We start from the raw sequence: 21,600 nt of genomic DNA on the forward strand, positions 1-21,600 counted from the left end.
TTGGTGCAATGGATAAAAAACAAAGTGCTTCGGCACTGCAGTCACAGAAATGGGTACAATATACTATAGATGCACTCCAGTTTGCTCTGAGGCGACTATTTCAGGGGTTACAGCCAACCCCCAAGGCAGGGCTGCAGCTTAAACTCTAAAACCCTCTAAATTTGCCCACCAACAGCTTGGTCACTTCAGGATTTCCTTACCCCAATGCAGTGCAAAAGGAGAGGCTGATGCTGAATCTGCATTCCCTTGGGAATCTCACAGGCATCAACCTGCTGCTCTTGGTGCTATTCCTCTCTCAGGCCTGACATCCTCACAGTTCTGAGCTACTGAGCTGAATTGTTTAGGAGAAAAACACACTTTCCCAAGAGCTAGAAAAAAGGAACTTTTAATGTCCTGTAGGTGCTTCATACAGGTGTTCCCAAATTATCAATGCCTGTACTCACTAGGTATTCAAAATTTCAACTAAATGCCTGTTTAAGAACCTTAATGTCTCCAGGCAACAAAAGAACTGATCAGGATCTCTACATTAATTTTGTTTTCATGTATTAGTATGCACAAGTGATGTTCTATGGTTTCTAAGTTTTCCATTAAGCTTCATTTCCATATTTATTCATTTCCATTTCCCAACAGTGGTGTTGGGTGGGGTTTTTTATATTCCATGAGAAAAAAAGATTTTAGTGAAATAATTCTCAGAAAATTTCTAGTTTGTCTAAGAGAAAATTCAAAGCTTCTCAAATGAAAAATGCATGTGGATGATCTAAAGAGACAGAAAAGCACTCTTTATCATCAAAATAAGTCTCGAGTGTGTGTTATAGCATAGTGACTATCTTGAGAGAAAATGGCCCAGGTGTAAGTAATTACTGCTTTTGCTATTTTACTGAGTTTGGACAAGAGGGAAATATTCCAGTATTGCCTTATCTTCTTGTGAATGTCTTTGTATTGCACAACCTTTTTCAGTATTTGAGTAGTCAATCTATTATAGCTCCTACAACAAAAGGAAATTTTTAAATTTCTATGCCAAGTAAACAAAAGCAAACAGGATGAGCTGACCAAAAACTCTTTTGATTTTTTTGATAAAGAAATTCCCCACTGCAACAGAATGCTTTGCAATCAAAATTTTCCAGGCTATCTGTATTTTGAAGCTACTCTATCAGAGTACACCTACAGTTCATTTGTGATATCTTATATACTCTGTGTAATGTTGCCAGCCTTTACGGCAGATTGTACATGTCTTGAAAAGCTAAAGTCAGTGTGTATGCATTAGATTGTCTCTTATTATTTTATTTTTTCACTAAGAGCTATTAACCTGAATAAAAATTTTTTTTTGGAAAATAAACAGTAAGCTTTTTTCTCCCAATGGTGCAGCTGCAATTATTGCCATTCTTCCTGATTTGCACAAATATTAACTTAAGGAATAATTAAAACCTGCAGCAAAGTAGCTCAGCTGGTGAGATCACAATGCTAACAATATCAAGATTGTTCAATCCCTGTATAGGCCATTTATGCACTTTAGAGCTGGACTCAATGATTCTTCCAACTCCATTGAATAGAATATTTTGTGAATCTGTGGAATAAAAGGAAGGTGAAGGACAGCTCTGCTCCCTGGAAGAGCACATTGAGGTTTAAGAATGAAAAGGTGTCAAAGAACCACTGGAAGGATAGCAGCATTTATATAGCTCAGATGAATATATAATCTCCATGAAATATGAAGCTGAAACTAATTTGGATATGGAAGACTCTGAAAGCTGCAAACAAAATTTACTGTCTAGCACTAGGCTTTACTAAAACTTTATAACCTTCCTTTAAAGATGAATAAAGACATTTTACATTCTTGCATCAGTACAATGGTGAGTAGTTCAGCAGTTTGAAGGGTGATATGTAGGTGATTCAATAATTCATGGCTCTGAATGATAGAACTAATATAGCAACCTTCTGAAATGTCAGTATGCAGTGTGAAGCCTATTAGCAAAAGGTCCTCTTTTTCGCAGAGATGTTAAATAATTATTAACCAGAACAACAGAGTACAAATCTAAACATTTAGAAACAGTCAAGAATTCTTGAAAGACTTTTCTCTTGGTACATTTTGGATTAATTCATATTTCCAGTGCAGCAACTGTTTATCTTTGCTCCAGACAGTGAGGGGGTGAGATGTGAATCATGATGTCCCTTGTTTATGTTGCCATATGGAAACCAAAGAGAGTTGCTGACCATGGATCCTCCATTTCCACTTGGATTGTTAAGTAGAGCTCAGCAGAACTGGTTATGATCTCATACTTTTCACTTATCCATGCCCAGGCATGACAAAGCAAAGGCAATTCTAATGTCCATATGCTAGATACAGTTTTAAAGAACACATTTAGCTATAAAAGGATCATAAGCCAGAATAATCATATGCATAATGTATATGTTTTTGTTGCAGAGAGACAAGCTAAACATCATTATTTAGACTTTTTTGCAGGTGAAAGATGAAAGTAAGCAAGCAGTTGCCTATAACTCCCTTAGAAAGCAATAATGGCTACATGTAGTGTATATTATAATACACTTGCAAAGTGAACAAGAACAATCATGAAGAAGAGGAAGAAATGCCAGAAAGGCATTTAAGCCTGGTCTCTTGCTTCATAGCCTCTTAGGAGGGGCTTCAGTTGTGAAATGGGGAAAAAATTCTTGGAAAAATAAAGGGTCTACTTTATGCTAAAAAATTAAATACCAGGAAATGTTTAATTTTTTTTACAAATAAATTGAAATAGCAAAGAGACTGTAACTGGCAACAGCTTCTTACTCAAAAAGGTCAGATTCTCTAGAATGTTCAGGTTAATGAATCCATATGTGAAGTTTATGGCTGCTTTGAGTCACCAAAGTAGTGCTTTGCAGTAAAAACACCTCAGTACCCCTTCCTTGATGCATGAGAAGTGCTGCTTAATCCATTTTGTTACAATTTGCATCTAATAATAAGCATTTTTTTCTCACATAGCTCATGCATCCATTTGGATCACAGCTGCTTTTAGCATATGGAATACCTTCAGATGAACAATTATTCCAGGCTGAGTTTGACTGAATAATGTTATTCCTAAGTTTCCTGAGCAATTTTTTTTTTTTTCTGATTTTTTGTACCTATATAACTTAAAATCTGTTTGGTTTTGGTTGATTTTTTTTCACTAAGTAAATGACACTACACTACCTTTATATAGTGACCTTGCCTCACATCTTAAATTTTATTGTAACCAATATAAAACACCTGGATTTGAAGCAAAGGGGTGTAATTCTGCACATACACAGCATAAGACTGTGTCAGGAGCACTTTCTAATAGCTGTTTAAGTGGCAGGAATACAGAAATTATGTAGGCAGAATATGATACTTGATGTTACTTGAAGCACAGTAATAATTCTTTAAATTGCTATCCATTAACTCCCTGCAAAGTCTAAATCATAATTTAATTGATTTCTCATAAAGTATAAAAAATATTACTTTATGAAAACAGTGCCAACTTCTTGAATTGGAAAACTGCAAGTAGATGAAAAATAAACAAGCAACAATGAGAAAAAAAAGTTGTATAATTTTAAATGAAGGGGTTTTTTTAAATTTTTAGGATAATTTTATATTCTTCTCATGTAGGTCTCTTCAAATCTTGGATATGTTTGGAGAATATGGATAGCTGGATGCTCCAGCTCAAAGTAGGCTGTAGAATAATGTATAAAATATTTACAAGTGATGTATTTTCCATTGTTAATATTTTCCAAGTAATTGTCAAAGCTATTGGATAATTTTCCTACCTCAAATTGGCTATTTCAAACTTATTTTATAATTTCAGGTTTCAAACTAATTAAAATTAACATTTTACTTCTACTCCCGAAGAGTTCTGGGTTATTCCTAGCTTAATAAATCTAATAACCAAGACATCCCACAGCACAGGTCTGCCTTTCAAGAATGGACCTTGGAACTGGGGTTTATGGCAGAGAGCACAAATTGTCACAGGCCAAAATTGTCTCAGGAGGATGCTCAGAAACAGCAGGAATGCAAGTCTGTAAGTGTGTAACCCCAAGCTTATGTTTCAGTAATGTACACATACATATTCCATGTGGCTACTGGAGTCACACTGAGGAGTGAAAGTGTCACTATAAACACAACCTGTGTCTAGAAAATTAATAGGTAAGTCAATGTTGCCAGCTGTAGGAGTGTGTTTGATAGGGGTGAAGGTTGTGACATGGCTGTCCATCCCTTCTGGCTCACTCAGTTTGATACTGTGGGCTTGACTGAAGATCTCCAAGACTACTCATGAAAATTAAGTACAGTAAACAAGAAAAAATTATACCAAATGTGTAAGACACCATCTTTTCCAGGACTTTTGCTGATCTCAGCTCTGAAGATCAACAAAAGTGTTCTGAAGAGTAAATTCATTCTCCCAAAGGCTTCTAAAGGGTTGATGTCTGAGCTGCCTGTGGAGAATCAAATTCACATCTAGGAAGCCATGAAAAACATACTAGTGAGTTTTCCAACTTGATTTTGAAAGTGATGATGCTGTCATTACCTTAACATTTTGAAGACTTGAAGACATTTTTAAATAGGATTACATAATATCTAATACTCTGTCATCTAGATGTGTCTAAACTGGCAAGATCTCCTCTAATGCTCGATGTGCATCATTTATCTCATCTAATTTTAGACACTGAGAATGTATAAATCTGCATAAAGATTTTTTTTCTGAAAAATAAAGAAAATGATTGAGAGTAGCACTTAAAAGAGGCAACTCACCTGACTTATTTTAGACTTTGAAATAATGCATAAATGTATCACTAGAGGAATAAAAATGAAAGAGATATAAAACTCAGTAAAGATATCAAGAACCTTAATTGATCATTATACTTTCCCTGTAAAGGGAAGGGAAGGGAAGGGAAGGGAAGGGAAGGGAAGGGAAGGGAAGGGAAGGGAAGGGAAGGGAAGGGAAGGGAAGGGAAGGGAAGGGAAGGGAAGGGAAGGGAAGGGAAGGGAAGGGAAGGGAAGGGAAGGGAAGGGAAGGGAAGGGAAGGGAAGGGAAGGGAAGGGAAGGGAAGGGAAGGGAAGGGAAGGGGCAGACAATTATGGAGGAGATTTAGATTTTTTTTTTCATGTTGAACTACTTCTCAATTAAATCAAGAAGTTTTTACTGACTTGACCCATAATAATTGTGAATTTTCTCAGAAAATCTCCATAAGGTAGAAAATATTTTTCCAAATGTTCCTTGGCGTGCTTAGAATTTTATTTGATACATTAAAATTATTCTAATTTCTGATCAGAAAATTTTAATATTGCACTTGGACTACTTTGACATAAAAGATGGACAAGAATATTGTTAAATCACATAGTTTTACTCTGTCATATTATGGTCTTGCTTTGCTAAAGTTTGATTAAATGGATTGTCTATGAAGGAGAATAAGGCAAACCCCAATCTGACACTACATAGCTAAGCAGCTAAATAGCTGATCAGAGTTCTTCAATTGCATTGAATTCTGAATTCTTCTGATTTCTAAACAGGTTCTAATATTTAGTCTGTCTGGTATTATTCAGTCTACAGTATGGGCCCAAAAAATACTTTGCTTACAGTGCAAGCTCAACATTGATTTTAAGTAAGAGAGAGCAATATCTCTTTTGTGTTATTAACCACCAGAGCCTGAAATCATTATTCATGACATACTACCAACAGGAAACCTGAGAAAATTAAAATAGTTGCAACTGCAAAGCTTCTGGGTTTCGTGCTTGGCAATTTTGTGGCTTTTTTGCTTGTTTGTTTGCTTTTCTTTACTGCTATTTCTTTATTTAAAATGTGTATTACAGAAAAAACAAAATTTGTTTATAAGTTTATCATGGAGTAAAAAAAAAAAATAGCAATTTCATAAACTAACAACACAGAGTAAAAGTAACACATATTTCAGATAAAACTAATTGAAACACAAGACAATATTAATTTGGCATCAATTTTTTAAGACCTTTAAAAGTTTTTAAAAACATAAGAGCATTAAAACAAATGCATATATTTTTAAATAATTTTCATCTGCTGAGTAGCTACATAAAAGGAATTAGTGTCATGGCTCTATATTATTTTTTAGAAAAGTAAAATCTACTTATTCCCAAATATTATGGAAAAGATATATCATATGAAAAATACCTTCTTTTTGCCTTTCAGTCCAATTTTTTGACATAAAGTATTTACTAAAGTGAGCCTTTAAAATTTAAACTTGACTTCATGAAATAAAAAATCTGAATTCATCTCAAATGTTGACTTGATACTATTTAACATTTTCTGCCCAACTTATACTGAAACAATGCCACTCCATGGCTCTCTGCAGTGAAATCTGCCAGCTTTAATGATCAAGGTTAAGTGTAAAAGATATGCTGCAGTTGAGATAACAGGTCTATACTTCAAGCTTACTTCAGAAAGCTAATTATTTGTGACAAAATAGAGGTATGTAAAGGCCTCTGATGCAGGATGGCTATTTGTTGTCTAAATCCACACCAGTCAGTCCTGAGAACTGTTTCTGAGTGGAATCATTCAGAACAGCTGCTGCTTTTGTTTTTATAGCTATAGTTAGAGTGTGAACCCTGTTTTAACTAGAATGAAGCAATACTGATCTAAGCTAGGAGCAGTCTTTTGAAGTAATGCAATTCATTGAACTGTACTAAAAAACTCTGATTCCAAATCAAATCTCTGTTTGAATTTAGTGACATGGATTTTTTTTTTCATAGGTAACAGCAGCAATCTGATACGTGCAAACAAAAAATTAAGACACTACAATGTATAATAGAGTATGAGAAAAGAAGGAAATCTGTGCTCAGGCTTTCCACCTAGGTGTACACTGTGAACAACCCTCAGTTTTGACATTGTTGGGTTCAACTGTTTCTGTTCAAATATTATCAAAGAAGGAACAAGAAACTTCTAAATAATAGAAAAGGTTTAGGTCATTGGTGACTTAGTGGATAAACCAGTGTATAATTATTCTGCCTGTTCTCAAAAATATATGTTATATTTGCTATGTAGTCAATAAATCTCATTTTGAACTTACTATGTCAAAGTTTTAAGCCAGTGCCTTTTCCAGTGCTCATTTTAGGCATTCCAAAAGCTGGATGGGAGGGGACTGTGCAAATCCCAATTGTATGACTGCCAAATTTGGTACATAATACGTGTCAAAGCCCAGTTTGTGACTTTAATGCAGTTCTGAGTATTCAGGGAGTAAAGTTATCTTTGAACTCACCCCAAGACAGTCTTGTAGAATACTATTTTCATATTTAGTATGAAAGCAAGCAGAGACCTGTTCTAAACTGATCCATCACCGGTGTCCCCAGGCTACCACAAAGGCTGGCAAGGACTCAAGCTTTAGTAAGAAATCCTTTTGACAATACCCACCCAGCTTATTGCAGAAGTGCCACCACCATTAGCAACAAGGAGTGTGTGGGGTATCATGGGGTTTATGACATGCTCTAAGACATCAGAGTGACACAGAAATGATGTTGGCTACAGGCACTGTACACTAGTAAGCTATGGCAAAATAAATGTTTTGTGTAAAGCACTGGAGCATCTGTTTTGCAATTAATTGCATCAGAAGGTCACTCTTTATTTCCTGAACTATGTATTTCAGTGCCATTGAGAAAACCTCAAGCAGAAACACCAGGTAACTGTAAGATTCTCCCTTCATTTGAAGAAGTTGGCACTTTGTCTAATAGGCACAGTCAGCCACACAGACCTATTTTTTTTCCTGCCAGTCACCAAGTCATGCAAATATGAAGAAATAAAGCCAGAACTTTCTTTTAAATTTTATTATTGCATCTAGTAGGCAAGAGATGTTAATTGATTTTTTTCTGGACTACTGGGAAAACTCACAGTCTATAATAATTAAGAAAGTTGTTACAAGACCCCAGAAACCTTGCTTGTTGTTTTTTCCAGATTCAAAATTTTCCTACACAACAAATACCAGGGTTTCAAAATTATTGAAATGAAAATTCAAAATTCTAAATTATTGAATGAAACATGCATTTCAAGGACTAAGAAAAATAAACAAATTTTTAAAATAATGCAGTTTATTTGGCTTTTTTGCAGTTTTATTTCCCAAATACAAATGGCTTCCCAATTTCCACTGATGACTGTATCTAGAATTCCATTAATTTTAAAGGAATATTTTCTTTACATAGTGTCAAAGAAAAAGAAGCTCTTTCCAAAAATATAAGTGTCTGACAGACACTATTTGCAGAGGTTGCACAGGATTCTTCTTACTCAGGTACAGTAAGTGAGGAATAACTGTCCCTGGAACTGCCTGACTTTGATAAAGTTAAGAATGTGAAAGAGACAGAGAGAAGCCAACCACATTGAGGCAAAGAACTCCCTTGCAAGTTGAATTAATAAATCTTTTTATATGCTTGTTTGGTGATTCATAGAAATAGTTGTAGGTGGTGTTTGCTTCAACTGATGCTGTAAGCAGTTTCTTTCCTGTTTCCTACAGGAACTGGAAGACATCTATATGTGCCAATTGAAAACTGAACATATGTAACACTAAGCAAAATCACAGTGTTTGCTTGCTTACTGATTTATTTTAAAATTTCAAACAAAATCTATGGTGACAAGAGTAACAAAGAATGCAATTTCAGGGAAAAGTCTTTTATTTAAATTTTGTTTTAGAAAGCACATGGATGGAAGACTTTAGTACAAACTGGTGTATTCCTGGAACATTTGAAGGAAGATAGATAGATAGATAGATAGATAGATAGATAGATAGATAGATAGATAGATAGATAGATAGATAGATAGATATCACTGTCGCGAATTTATTACATTAGCATTTAATATTGAAATTTTTGGCTAATAGAGCAAAAATATTTTCTTTTATGTATAAAATTATTAATACTGTAAAACTTGGAAAAGCAGTGTTAATTGGAAATATTGGCATATATACTTGCTGATAAATTAGCCAGTGGTCACTTTAACTGAGTTCTGATACAATGGTTGTTTCTTTCTTCTCAAAAGAAAATTAGGTGATCAGAAGGAAAGTCAAAAGGCATTCTAAACATAAACTTCTCCATTTTTCTTACCTTCTGACTTCGTACGTGTTGAAGCTGAAACAGCAAGGAAACCAAATTAAAGCTGATGCAGCACTTTGTGGTGGGTTGTCCCTGGTTGGATGCCAGGTGCCCACAAAAGCTGCTCTATCCTCCACACCTCAGCTTGGCAGAGGAGACAATATACAGGGGAAGGCTCATAGGTCAAGTTTAAGAGAAGGAGAGATCACTCACCAATTACCTTCGTTGGCAAAATAGAATCACCTTGGGGAAATTAGTTTAATTTATTGCCAGTGAAATCAGAGGAGAGGAATGAGAAATAAAAACAAATTTTAAAAACACTTTCCCTCACTTCTCCCTTCTTCCCAGGCTCAATCACACTTCTGGTTTCCCTATAATTTCCCCCACAGTGGCACAGGGGGATAGGAAATGGGGACTGCAGTCAGTTCATCACATGCTGTCTCTGCTGCTCCTTCCTCCTCAGGGGAAGGACTCCTCATGTCCCCCCTTTATTCTAGTGGTTCCCTCCGAAGAGACACAGGCTTCTGAATTTTTCTATCATGAGTCCTTTTCGTGGACCGCAATTCTTCATGAACTGCTCCAGCGTGGGTCCCTTCCATAGGGCACAGTCCTTCAGGAACAGGGTGTTCCAGTGTGGGTCCCCTGTGGGGTCACAAGTGCTACCAGCAAACCTGTTCCAGCGTGGGCTTCCTTTCTCCATGGGGCCACAGATCCTGCCAGGAGCTTGTTCAAGTGCAGGATTCCCAGGGGCTCAGAGCCTCATTCATGCATGCACCTGTTCTGGTGTGGGAGCTTCCACAAGCTGCAGGTGGATTTCTGCTCCACCATTGACCTCCAGGAGCTGCAGGTGGATCTCTGCTCCACCATGTACCTCCATGGGCTGCAGGCACACAGCTGCCTCACCATGGGCTACAGGGGAATCTCAGCTCCAGTGCCTGGAGCCTCCTTCTTCACTAACATTATTGTCTTCAAATTTGATCCTCTCATTTATTCACGCTTCTCTCTCTGGCAGCTTTTGTTCTGAAGATTTCCCCCTCTCCTTAAATCTTTTATCCCAGACATGCCAACGCTGTCACTGAGGGATTTGGTCCTGTCCGCAGTGGGTCTGTCTAGGACCCAGCTGTCATTAGCTCCACTTGACATGGAGGAAGCTTCTGGCAGTTTCCCACAGAAGCCACCCTTGTAGCCCTGACACTACCAAAAACCTGCTACACAAACCCAAAACACACTCAAATAATTTTTTTGTAACCATGCTAGTTTAACAGATACCTAGATAAATATTTGCGGAATGAAGTAATATTTTTACAACATAGGATTATAGAATCATAGAATAGTTTGGCTTGGAAAAGACCTTGAGGATCACCTAGTTCCAACCCCTTGCCATGGGCAGGGATACCTTCCACTAGAGAGCTTCCTCAAAGCCTCACCCAACCTGGCTTTAAAGACTATTCCCAAACCTTTCTTTTATCACTGACATACCTTTTCTTGTTGCCCTTGACATGTCTGGGCAGATGTAATTCTATCAGGGCTTTAGCTTTCTTAAACTGATCCAAGAAAAGCATTTGGAGATACACTTGAGACAGCTATCAAAGTTTATTTATGAAATTAAGAGTGAAGAGCCATTATAGACTGAGGTTATAGCTTCGTAGGTTAAATAGCTTTATGAACTTTATGTAGGTGGTCACTTTGCCACAGATGGCAATTGGACTGTGAAATGATGGAACATTAAAAAAAAAAATGAAGTGTCCTGAGTGGTATTAATGGAAGTTTAACTATCCAAGCAAAAAATGGAAAATAAAAATGAGAGGAAATAAGACTAAGAGTTTGTTTGCGGATGTGGCACACAATTGATTTTTAGCTGAATGTGTGCATCAGCTTAAAGGGAAGGAAATAATAATGGCTCTGGCATTAAGCAATTCTGTCAAAGACATACAGTTAAATAAGCTTGTACTGCAAATGGATAAAGGAACATAAAACGAAAGAGAAGAATATTTATTCCTAAATTTTGTAACTTGAAAGGTAAGAAAATCATCACAGTTTTATCAAAAAATGGCAAAAGTTCATTATTCGTATGAGTAAATATCAGTTGTTGGTAGAGACAAAGGGGAGGGAGGGAGGAACATTAGTGATACTTATCCCAAAATGCGTTTTTACAAAAATGTCTAAAGAGCAGAAAAATTTCTTAAAAGCCTACATCCTCTAGTATGATTGGGAGGTTACAGGATTGTGGGGATAAGAATCCCCTTTTGGGATTAACAACTCAACCTTGGTAACTTGCCAAGTTTTCCACTGTCTTCCTAAGGTTACAAAAATGAGAGTTCCCTTACTGCCAACACCTTATTTGCCCTTTGTGTAGGGAATTGACAATGACCAGGGAAGGTCAATCATTTTAGCAATTTACATTGAGTGATTCATTTATTAAATGCCTCGTATGTGTTAGTGTGCTTTATTTTGCTCTATTAAGAGAGGGATGTCGGTGGAAAAAAAAAAAAGTAGCCCACTACCAGGACCAAATGAAACCCAACTCCTTCCTGAAAACATTTGGAAATTCGAAGTTGCTTGGGGGACTTCTCAAGTGCAAGATGAGATGAGCAGGAAGAAGAAAATAGTACAGTGAAAATTCAGAGTGAGGAGAGAGATGGCCTAGGCAGTCACAGCTAATCTTAGAGAGGACCAGAGGGTAGATGCATACTAAGGTCTTAGTGAGGAAGAAATTATCTAGGAACCTAGATAAGTCCAATGGGGATATTTGTTTGTCCACCTTTTTATTTTCTCACCCTGTTGATCTCATTTCTTTTCTATTCAGGAACATTGCTATCCAGTTGTGTCACCATTACCCAGTGGTAATATGCAGACACACCTCAACATTTTTTCAACTGAAATTCCTGTTGTACAGCTCCTCATGGCATTTTAGAATGAGATTCTAAAGAATATGGCATATTAAGTGAGCTGCTGAGGTCACATCAGAAGATTTTACTTGTGTCCACACATTCAAAGGCTCCAAAATATTATTTGTCTAAAATATATGAAAAAAAGTCTATGGAGAGAACCTGGCCATGACTCCCTTCCTGGCCTGCATATAATTCCTGATTCTATAAACATGACAACAAATTTTGTTTCTGTTCCAAAACTCTGCTCTAGCTGACTATATTATTTGTTGAAAATGAGCTCTCCTATGTAAGGGACTGCCCACAAGCTGACCAACACTATTTACTGACTTTTGACTTTAAAAATAGGCTGTATTCATACCTCTACATTAATCATTAATGCCTCTGAAAAGAGTGTGAAGGGTGCAGAACCATCTTGATAAAGGATCCAAATAATTTTTTTTTTTCTTCTGCAGAAAAACCTTATTTGTTCTTCTGTCTTATCCTCTTGGAAAAAGTGCATCAAATGTTTTATTTATTAAATCCTAGATAATCAAATCAGGAATCAAATTACAAATCAAATTAGGGGTACCTTAGTCCAAATTGATTCATAAAATTTTGAGGACCAATGTCAGCTTAGATGGCCTGTGATATCTATGACACAGATATATACTTCCCTTTAATGCCTGATAATAAAATTGGTGGTGAAAGCAACCCAAACACAGTCACATAGCTATAAATTTATTCCAGGAATATAATTTCCCAACCAAAGCTAATCAGATTTCATACAGACATATAGATTAAGGTGTAGACATACAGGAAAAAATGGGAAGTAAAATGTAATATTTATTTCTTTGTTTTTTTTCTCTAATTTAGTCAAAGACATGAGATCCAGAGAAGATTTGTGTAACTATCTGAGATTCTGTAGACCACCTGTTTTTGCTATAACATTTGCTTGCATTCTTAAAGTTCCAAGAATTCGTCAAGTTATATTCTGCATATATTTCCTCCAAAGGAAACTGCAAACTCACAGATATCTCAGGTTTTAAGTGCTTGTTTTTCATGCAGCACTTTTTATGAACTCTTTAAATACAGGTCACTGACAATTTTTTAATATGTTTATCTCCTGATCAGCTCTTATCACTATCAGCACAGTTGATACAGCATCACCACAATTTTTATTTAAAAATACTAGAAAAGGAGGAGATATGGACTTTTCACAAGGACAAAGACAAAATCTTTTAACTACAAAGCAAGAGACTTGAGACTTCAGGGTTGGTTTTTTTAAGCTTGAAAGGTGAAATAGCTTCTGGAAGTTTACTACTCCTAGGCTTAAGCACCTGCTTCATCTTTTCATGAGTCTGAACCTCTGTATGAGAGGCAACAGAAGAGCCTGGAGGACAAAAGGAGGACAAACATCTGGAAACATGACTCGCTAGCTAAGTGGCTCAGAGAGCCAGCTAGCAGACAGCAGACCAAAACATTGGTCTCAACATCAGCTCTTTTTTAACCAGTAATCTAATATAAAAAGAGTCCAGGGAAGTGATGCCAGCCCTCAGGTTGACTTCTATCAGAGGCAAACTCTATTTAATAGAGTCAGGAAGTATAAGCCGACACAGTTCATATGGTTTTTGGTGTTTCATTTTCATGTGCTTCTTCATCAGTTTAAAGAGACACACAAGCAATAGAGTGAATCACAGACAGAAGACAGCACTGACAAAAACTGCATACTAACCTGAGATTCTACAGTCAGCAGTAAAACTGAATAGTGAATTTTCCCCTTTCCAATCTTGCACAGTGTTAGTCAAAAAAGAGCCTGCATGAATCAATGGAGGACATAAAAATCACATGGAAAAAACAATTCCAAATTTCAAGTGTTCCATGAAGTTCACTGAATACAAACTAGCATCATTATATGATAATCTGTCAGTTCTCACTATCTAAAGAAAAATTTCACAGACAATATGGAACTAATAATTAGCTTTGAACAATACAAAGCTTAAGTTTTCTGCTTATTTATGCTTACTGCCTAGGTAGTTGATATGTTCTGCTTAGAGGTAAGACTCATATGGCTGAAGTCTAAGGTTGAAGCTCAGCCACACCAGTTTAAAAAGGATTACTGTCAAGAGTAATGCAAGAAAATTTTGGCCTTTGTTTTGTAGTCATGTTAACTGTATTAAAGCAACACAGGGAGATGTTTATTGGTGGGGTCTTGACAGGGCACCTGCGTGAATTGACAAAATGTTTATTTTTAATACTCATTTATTCAATTTGAAGAAACCCTGTTTAGAAGAAATGTAAATTGTGGTATTGTGGATTTTTAAATTATTGATAGATGTTTTTCTCTATGGTGGGTACTTAGAAGTAAGAAAAATAGCCAGGTATAATAGGTGTGTTCTGAATTATATGTGCAAAGAGTCTGAGACAATGTCACTGTCAAAGTGGAAGCTTCAGACAAGGTTAATCAAGGAGACACTTCTGTTGAGAAACAAAGTTTAGAAAGGACACCCTTATTTTCTAATATGCTTCTCAGAGAAGAGTCTAGGAGCAGCTGCATCCAATACTAGTACCAGGCTTGATCAGTAGTTTATGTCTAGAGGATTATATGGGTGTAGATGAGCCACTATATGATTTTGTTCTGCAGGATTAGGGAGAGGAAACCAAACATTTTCATATGAATCAAACAGAGTATTTCTTTAAACTGATGATGGCAATGAGAATAGACTAAAATACATTAATTGGCATTACTTACTGCACAGTATAGATAGTTCTAAGTACTGATACAATGCACTATTTATTAAATCGATAATTTCAAAGCTAGCTTAGTAATTATTAAGTAGAGATTGATGATACTCACCTGTAGGAACAATTGTGGGCAGGTCTCTAAGCCTTGAGGAGTAACCTTGAATGGTGTCTCCCATGCATGGGAGGATTCTCCCCACACATTCCTGGAAGGAGTGTGTTAGAAGTTCCTAGCTTTAAAAAGCAGGACTGGGTTTTTATATTACAAAGTGATTGACTGCCAGCTCTGTCAGCTCAGCAGCCTTTAGATCATTTAGCAGTACTATTTCTTCTTAGTTCCTTTGTCATAAACTTTGTCTGCTTCATACTCCCCAGTGCCAGATTATTTCAGGAAACATTGTTCTTCACATCCTCAGAATGCTTAACTCCAGGATTAATGAGTCAACCTGGTCTCAGCATTCTTCAGCACCAAAAGCAGCATGACCTACCTTCTCCAACCATCACTTCTAGCTTTTTCAAATATTGTCAAATTTGAGACATTTTTCCCTCGCTTAGGCAGAGCATCCTACTACAAATAGCTCTATAAATAGAAAAAAAAGTTAATTATGGGGTATAAGAATATATTCAATCATGTGAATGTATCAGTGTTATCAAGCATCAGCAAAACAAAAACCCAAACTGTATCCATGCAAACCCATGCTCTGTATATTAGATTGGCTTTGTAAATAGGCATGCCTGATCATGTGGTATCAAATACTATGAAGATCAACCCTGCAAAGCTTGATGTTGGCTATCCTCTTCAGAGCTAAACTGTAACACAGCCAAAGTGATTGTGGACAACCTGGAAGGAAATGTTATTGAGGGGTGGATAAGGTATGCAACTTCATTAAGTCCTTCTCGATATAACTGCATACATTCTTCACATTCTAGTGTTCTTTATTGTTTCATCCTACCCCTCCAGTTTTCATTTCATATCCTCTATTTTCACATTACATTTCCTTTACTTCTTTATATCTCTGCCTCCACATTCCAGATCCCATATTGCCAAATGCCCTATGACACTCTTATCATGTCCCACTCCTTCACTTGCTTTCTTTTTCTTCTTCCTTGGGAGAAATTTTAACAGGGTAGGAATTCTGGCAGATCTACTTATAGCCTGCAAGTTTTGCTCTTCTGTTTCAGGGACACACTCTTCCCATGATCCAGATCTAGGCTGCTGCTTGGCCAGATCCAGTCTGTAGTCAGGTTGCAGGAGGAGAACTTGCCTGAATGAGCAGAAAAAAATTATTAGGTTTGACACTCCAGGAATTGTAATTTCTAGTTCTTCCTTTTACTGCAGCACTAAAGATTCAGCCCAACTTCTTTGATACCCAAGCTAACATAAATCGCAGCTATTGTGGAATTCAAGCTAGCATTTTGGGGTGTGTTTGTGGGCCAGAATAAGGACACTCTTGAGAAAAACTTTTAGTTGAAGCTGTAGAAAAGAGAACAAATAGATGATAGTAAATAAAAGAAGTTATGTGTAAACAAGGAAAACTATTCACAGTTAAGCACGCCTTATTCATACTAAGATGCTGGGATATTTTTTGGACTGCAAATAATGCCCCTGCCTTTAAAGAGAATTCTCTGTCATCATAAAATTAAATATTCCATTTCATAATGATATTTCAAATATCTTGGCTGAGATTTCTAAATCCAGTGTACATAAGAGATATTGAAATAAATGAAGTCTACAGAATTGAGATACCTATTTTGGCCTTTTTCCTATAACGTGTAAGAATGTTGAGAGTTAATTAAATAAGAACCAGAGCAGTGCCTGACAGGTTTTGGAGTCTTAAATAGAGCCTGAATGGTGTTCAAGGTCATTAGTTGTAATGAGATCATCAACCCAATGCCCTCTGCAGAACTTGTTTTCTGTTTAGCAATCATGTTTTACATGTAGACTGTGCTGACCACCAGGGTACAAATAATAAGCAATTTATTACTTTCATTAAATATGCCTTTTGTGATGGCAATAATAGGGTCCAACAAGCCCTTTTCAAGTGATATTTTTATCTCCAAGTCAGGTGGGAAAATATCTTCGCCATTTTATTTATGTTTCTCATTACAGTGCCCAGATAAAAGGGGTTTTTTTTCAAAATGTGCTGCTTAATGTTTTGTTGTGCTCTTCTGAGGGCTGAGCAACCATGGTGGAACTTGGAATTAGTAGGATTACTATTATTGACTTAAGTTAATTCTGGCTAGAAAGTCTTTATTTTTCTTCTTCTGGAAGGTCTGGAGAGAGGAAACAATATAGAAGTAGTAGAGCAGAAATAGAGCAGATGACATTATTTATACAGAAAGGTTTCTGTTCCTCAAGAAACAGCTGTCTCATGTTGTTCCCAAAGTTCTTACTACATTAGTATCTATTATTTTAATCCTAACCTGCGAAATAGTCTTCAACACTAAACTGCCTGATGGGAATATTTGTGGCTTTTCTCTGTCCTTGATTGTTCCTACACAATGTAAAGCACATTCTCAGCAGAAATCCCACTGGGTCATGGACTATTGTACATATAATTGCTAAATATTGCAATTACCCTCCAGCTATTGCTACCTTATCTAAATATTCACTACTATTCAGTCAAGCATATTTTCCTCACAGACAGGCTTGTCTACAGGGAAAGAATTATAATCAAATGAAATAAAGAAGAGCACAGGTGAAATGTCTATGTAAGCAGTAAAGTACTGGCACAAAAAGTAATTATTCAATCAGATCAAACAAACCTTAGTATTTTCAATCCAATAATTTTTATCCTCACTGGGACAGAGTTACTGAAGTTTTTCTTCCAGCCAAAAGGCCATAGATTCAATTTTGGCTTATAATGTTAAAAATTCCTGCTCACGTCAAAGGATTTGTTTACAGGACATTCATATCACAATTTGAAATGTAGGCACAATAACTCTTTCCTCATTGTGGCATATGATTAAGTCTATTTATACAGGCTTAATTGTATGACACAATGCATTTTCAAAAGGTTTTATTGAGAAAATTCCTTTCTTAAACGATCAGAAGGTTTAAAGAAAACCAAAACAAAGACAAACTAAACAGAAACAAATAAAAAACCCACAACAAAACCCAACAACAACAAAACCCAAGAAAACCTAACAAACAAGCAAACAAAAAAACAAGCCAAAAAACCCAATACCCAACCAACCAACCAAACAGGCTTGTCAGTAGACACATTTTGGAGTATCCAATGTCTTGACAGCTGACAGGTAAAAATGACACTTTCATTAGAAGTTGTACAGTCACATTCTGGATGTGGAGATCTGTATGATTTATAAGCAAATGCCAAATTTAGGAAATTATCTAATTATGAGCTCTGAACACACCACCTTAAAACATTATTTTCTAACTGCATTAACCCAATTTGAACTATCCCCCTCAGTTATAGCTTCAATTAAGTTTTTATTTTAAAAACTATAGTGTAGTTTGGACCCTTTGGCCCACGAGAGTCAAACCAATATCTGCAGCCCTGCAACTTAGTATAAAAACCTGACTGCAGATCTTACAGATATCTCTATGAAAGATAATCAGTTGTTACTCAATTCAGAATGAAAAATGGCACTTCATAAATATTTAAGCTGGCCTTTTTAAAGTTAGGGATCTAGCACTAAGCGTTAAGCATGTACATTAAAACCCATATTGTTTTCCCATGGCTCAAGGCATCCATTACCACTAATGCAAATACCCAGAAGTGGTAAATATAGGCTGCTTTCACTAAGACATTACACTTTGAACACAGATACCAGAAAATATTTCAGCCAGAAGTAAAATAAATAAATAAAATCAGAACAGTTTGCTAAATCATCAGATGTTAACATAGTAACTTGCCTGGGGCATATACGTAATCAACCGATTAAAAGCACATCATCATGCAAGCTAGCAAGCTATCAAACTCAGTGCTAATGATGGGGAAAATCATATGTCCTGTTATCTGAGAAAAAGAAGAAACTATGTGAAATTATTGCTTGAACAGATAGCAATGGGGTGAGCAGATTATGCTGCAGCTGATGTTGGGGGGTTTGGGGTTTTTGTTGTTAGATTGTTACTTTAATTTGAATATGCTATGCTTCAATGGTCTTTTCCTAACTGAAGATCTGTAGCCAACTTTGCTAGCCCCAGCAATTATACCCCACAAACTGGTTAAGAAAGGCTGTATCTAGAGAAATGCAGTAACACATTCTTTTGTGGTATCTGTTAGTTATGACAGAATATTCTACTGCTTGTCAGAAAACACTGAAAAATACACTGAGTGTTTAGAAACAGAAACCTGAAAAACCCCAGAAATAGCCTCAAAAATGGTGTCAGTGGCTCACTAGCTGGCTTTCATGTAACGCTTAAAAACTGATTTTATTCCCATGTTTAAAAGACTCAATCCATCAGCTGTGAGGGAGCATCACTCTGTGGTCTTACTTAACTTCTATTCTAAAGGCACTCTGGTTGATTCTATAGCCTCCCATCTCAGAAAGGGAACTGATGTTTTCTTCAACGCTATTAAACATGCTAATTGTTCTAGAAGCTTTATAGACATCCGCCAAAATCATTCAATCATGACAGAATCATTGATAAACTGGGGAACAGAGCTCAGAAGACACAACTGAAAGATGACCTGCTCTAGACACTGCCACCATCAAGTGAGAACAGGCTTCTTTTGAATGAGAATGCATCTTCACTGCTATGTCTACACTTGAAAAGTGGCAAGACTATGCACCAGTTTCTAGGGGGCTGAGTTGGACAGAAACACACATAAACAGAGTTTGTGCAAAGAGTTTGATGCTCCTAAGTTGCTTGACAAGTAATACAACCTTCACAGTTCCCTAGTTCTCTGAGATCTTTCCCATGCAACCCTTGATCATCATGATACCATCCATGCTATGGTAGCACCTCTCTGGCTAGCTCTGCTTGACATGTCTGGCAATGTATTTAAATGTGAGTTATTGAAATGGAAGTAGCAGTAAAATAGAAACCTGAAATCTTCATCCCCCAACTACTATAAACAACTACGACTGCTTTACAATAAATGTAACATGATACTAATTAAATACAATGTCACAGAGAATTTATTAGCCAAACAGGTCCTTTGTGCTAGAGCTCCTGTTAATAAGCAGATGAAAAGGAAACAAACAAAACTGTTATTACCTGTACTGGTTCTCACAGGGGCCCTTGCCCTTTCAAAAATAACTGCAACTGGTGGATCTGACTTTGCTACTTGCTTATTTCCTCCTTTTCAAAAGAAGAATGAGAGAAAAAAGCTACTCATAAAACCAGAACCTAGAATTGTCCATAAAACTGTGTTGCACAACACAGTGGCAGGAAAAAAAACTGCCCTTTAGACACATGAGCCTAAAGACCATGAACTAGATATTGGAAGTGTATTACTGTAGAGTGAGGTAGCAAAACTCAAGGATTCTTTTACCAATTTTGTATAACAGGAAATCAAGGTTTCATTTTCTAATGACTGACATCTTTGTGACATCACTGACATCCCTGAGGAAAAGTGAGAGTGTTTGTGCAACTGTTATGCAAAAACATAGGACTTCCAAAACTTTTTGTTTTCCAACCTAAGTACAAAATTCTATAGGAAGGAAGAAATTTTGTACAATGTTTAAGAAATGAAGAAATGTTGGAATATCTTCTGTAGCATGATCTATATAATACCTGCTCTTCAACTCCTCTTTTTAGTCCACTATGTAGAATATAGGGTAGAACATGGAGAGACACAGAACGCTGAGGGTGCTGCTGGGACAGACATTCTGATGTGTTTGTGCACTCCTGGGAAAAGTAATAAGGTACTAAAAAGCAGTTCAGTTCTGCATAAATCCTAAAATGCTATGTTTCTAAAACAGCTCATTATCTGTGTACAGCAAATTATTAATAAAATCAGAAAATCTTTCAAAAGGTGCCATAGAAGCTGCTTTCTTGCTTTCAGCACCAAAGGTGCTGTAGGCAGAGAGAAGTGCTTCATCCTGGCTGCTACTGCTTGACAAAGCAACTAGCAAGCTATTAATTCAAAAGTATACATTCACAGTTGGATTAGAATTTGACTAAATCTTCTTAGGGCATGGCAGGTCATTCCTGCTGAAAATATATTACAGGCTTCTTTTATATAATGACTTCTTCTGGGTTAAAACCCATGCCATGGTTATTATGATAAGTAACAAAGTATTTACCTCTCCATAAGCAAGTCAATAGCTCAATAGGTTCTATGCAGGAGTTAATAATTTTGTGGATCACAAACCCTTATAACACTGTGTTTTAGTAGTTTTAACATGTTCACCAATTCAAAGAAGTAGACAACATGAGCTCACATGAGCTCTTATGTCATTTGCAGACAGCTGTAGAAAGACTACAAGATTATTATTTTTTATTATTATTATTATTATTATTATTACTTCATTAAAACCTGTACCAAAAATGCTGACAAACAACTTTTATTTTCATGGCCTTAGCAAAAATTCAATGGTGTATGCAAATTTACAACTGATTTTGTCAGGGAATTTCATAAGTTTAACCTTGCCTAGCATGAATACTGGATGCAGTCCCATAGTTGTTACATTGCTATAACTTTTTGCACAGAGCTGAGGTAAGCATAGAGCTTATTTTTTTTTCAGGTTTGGGGAGTTTATTTAGTTACTTATCTACCCATTTTATTTGCATTTTGCCTTTATATTCTTCCACAAGTTTTTTTGTTGTTTTGAGTGTAGAAGGGTTATACCTTGTCCATAAATACCAGAATAATCTGAACAATTACTCACAACTGTTGCAATCATCTAAAAATGTTCAGTAAATGTCATATCTCTGTTGGAAACTCCAATACTTCAGAATCTGTAGATGTTGTATGGCAGAAAAAAAAATCAAAAGCTTCAACTCAATATAAAATAAACAAAAAATCATGTTCATCAAAT

At 36.3% G+C, this 21,600-nt stretch overlaps 1 protein-coding gene across 2 annotated transcripts in view; it reads left to right on the forward strand.

Moving 5' to 3' along the window:
• The window catches only part of CNTN5 (contactin 5), a 584,072-nt gene that overhangs the window by 109,423 nt on the left and 453,049 nt on the right, over positions 1 to 21,600 (forward strand). The window contains exon 2 of one of the 2 annotated variants that reach the window (XM_079302226.1): positions 13,197 to 13,350. The exons of the other annotated variant lie outside the window; for it this stretch is intronic. The gene's annotated coding sequence lies outside the window, so the exon portion shown is untranslated. The remainder of the gene's footprint in view (positions 1 to 13,196; positions 13,351 to 21,600) is intronic. 2 annotated transcript variants of the gene reach the window in all.

Source organism: Erithacus rubecula (genome assembly GCF_903797595.1).
Source record: "Erithacus rubecula genome assembly, chromosome: 1".
NCBI lineage: Eukaryota > Metazoa > Chordata > Aves > Passeriformes > Muscicapidae > Erithacus > Erithacus rubecula.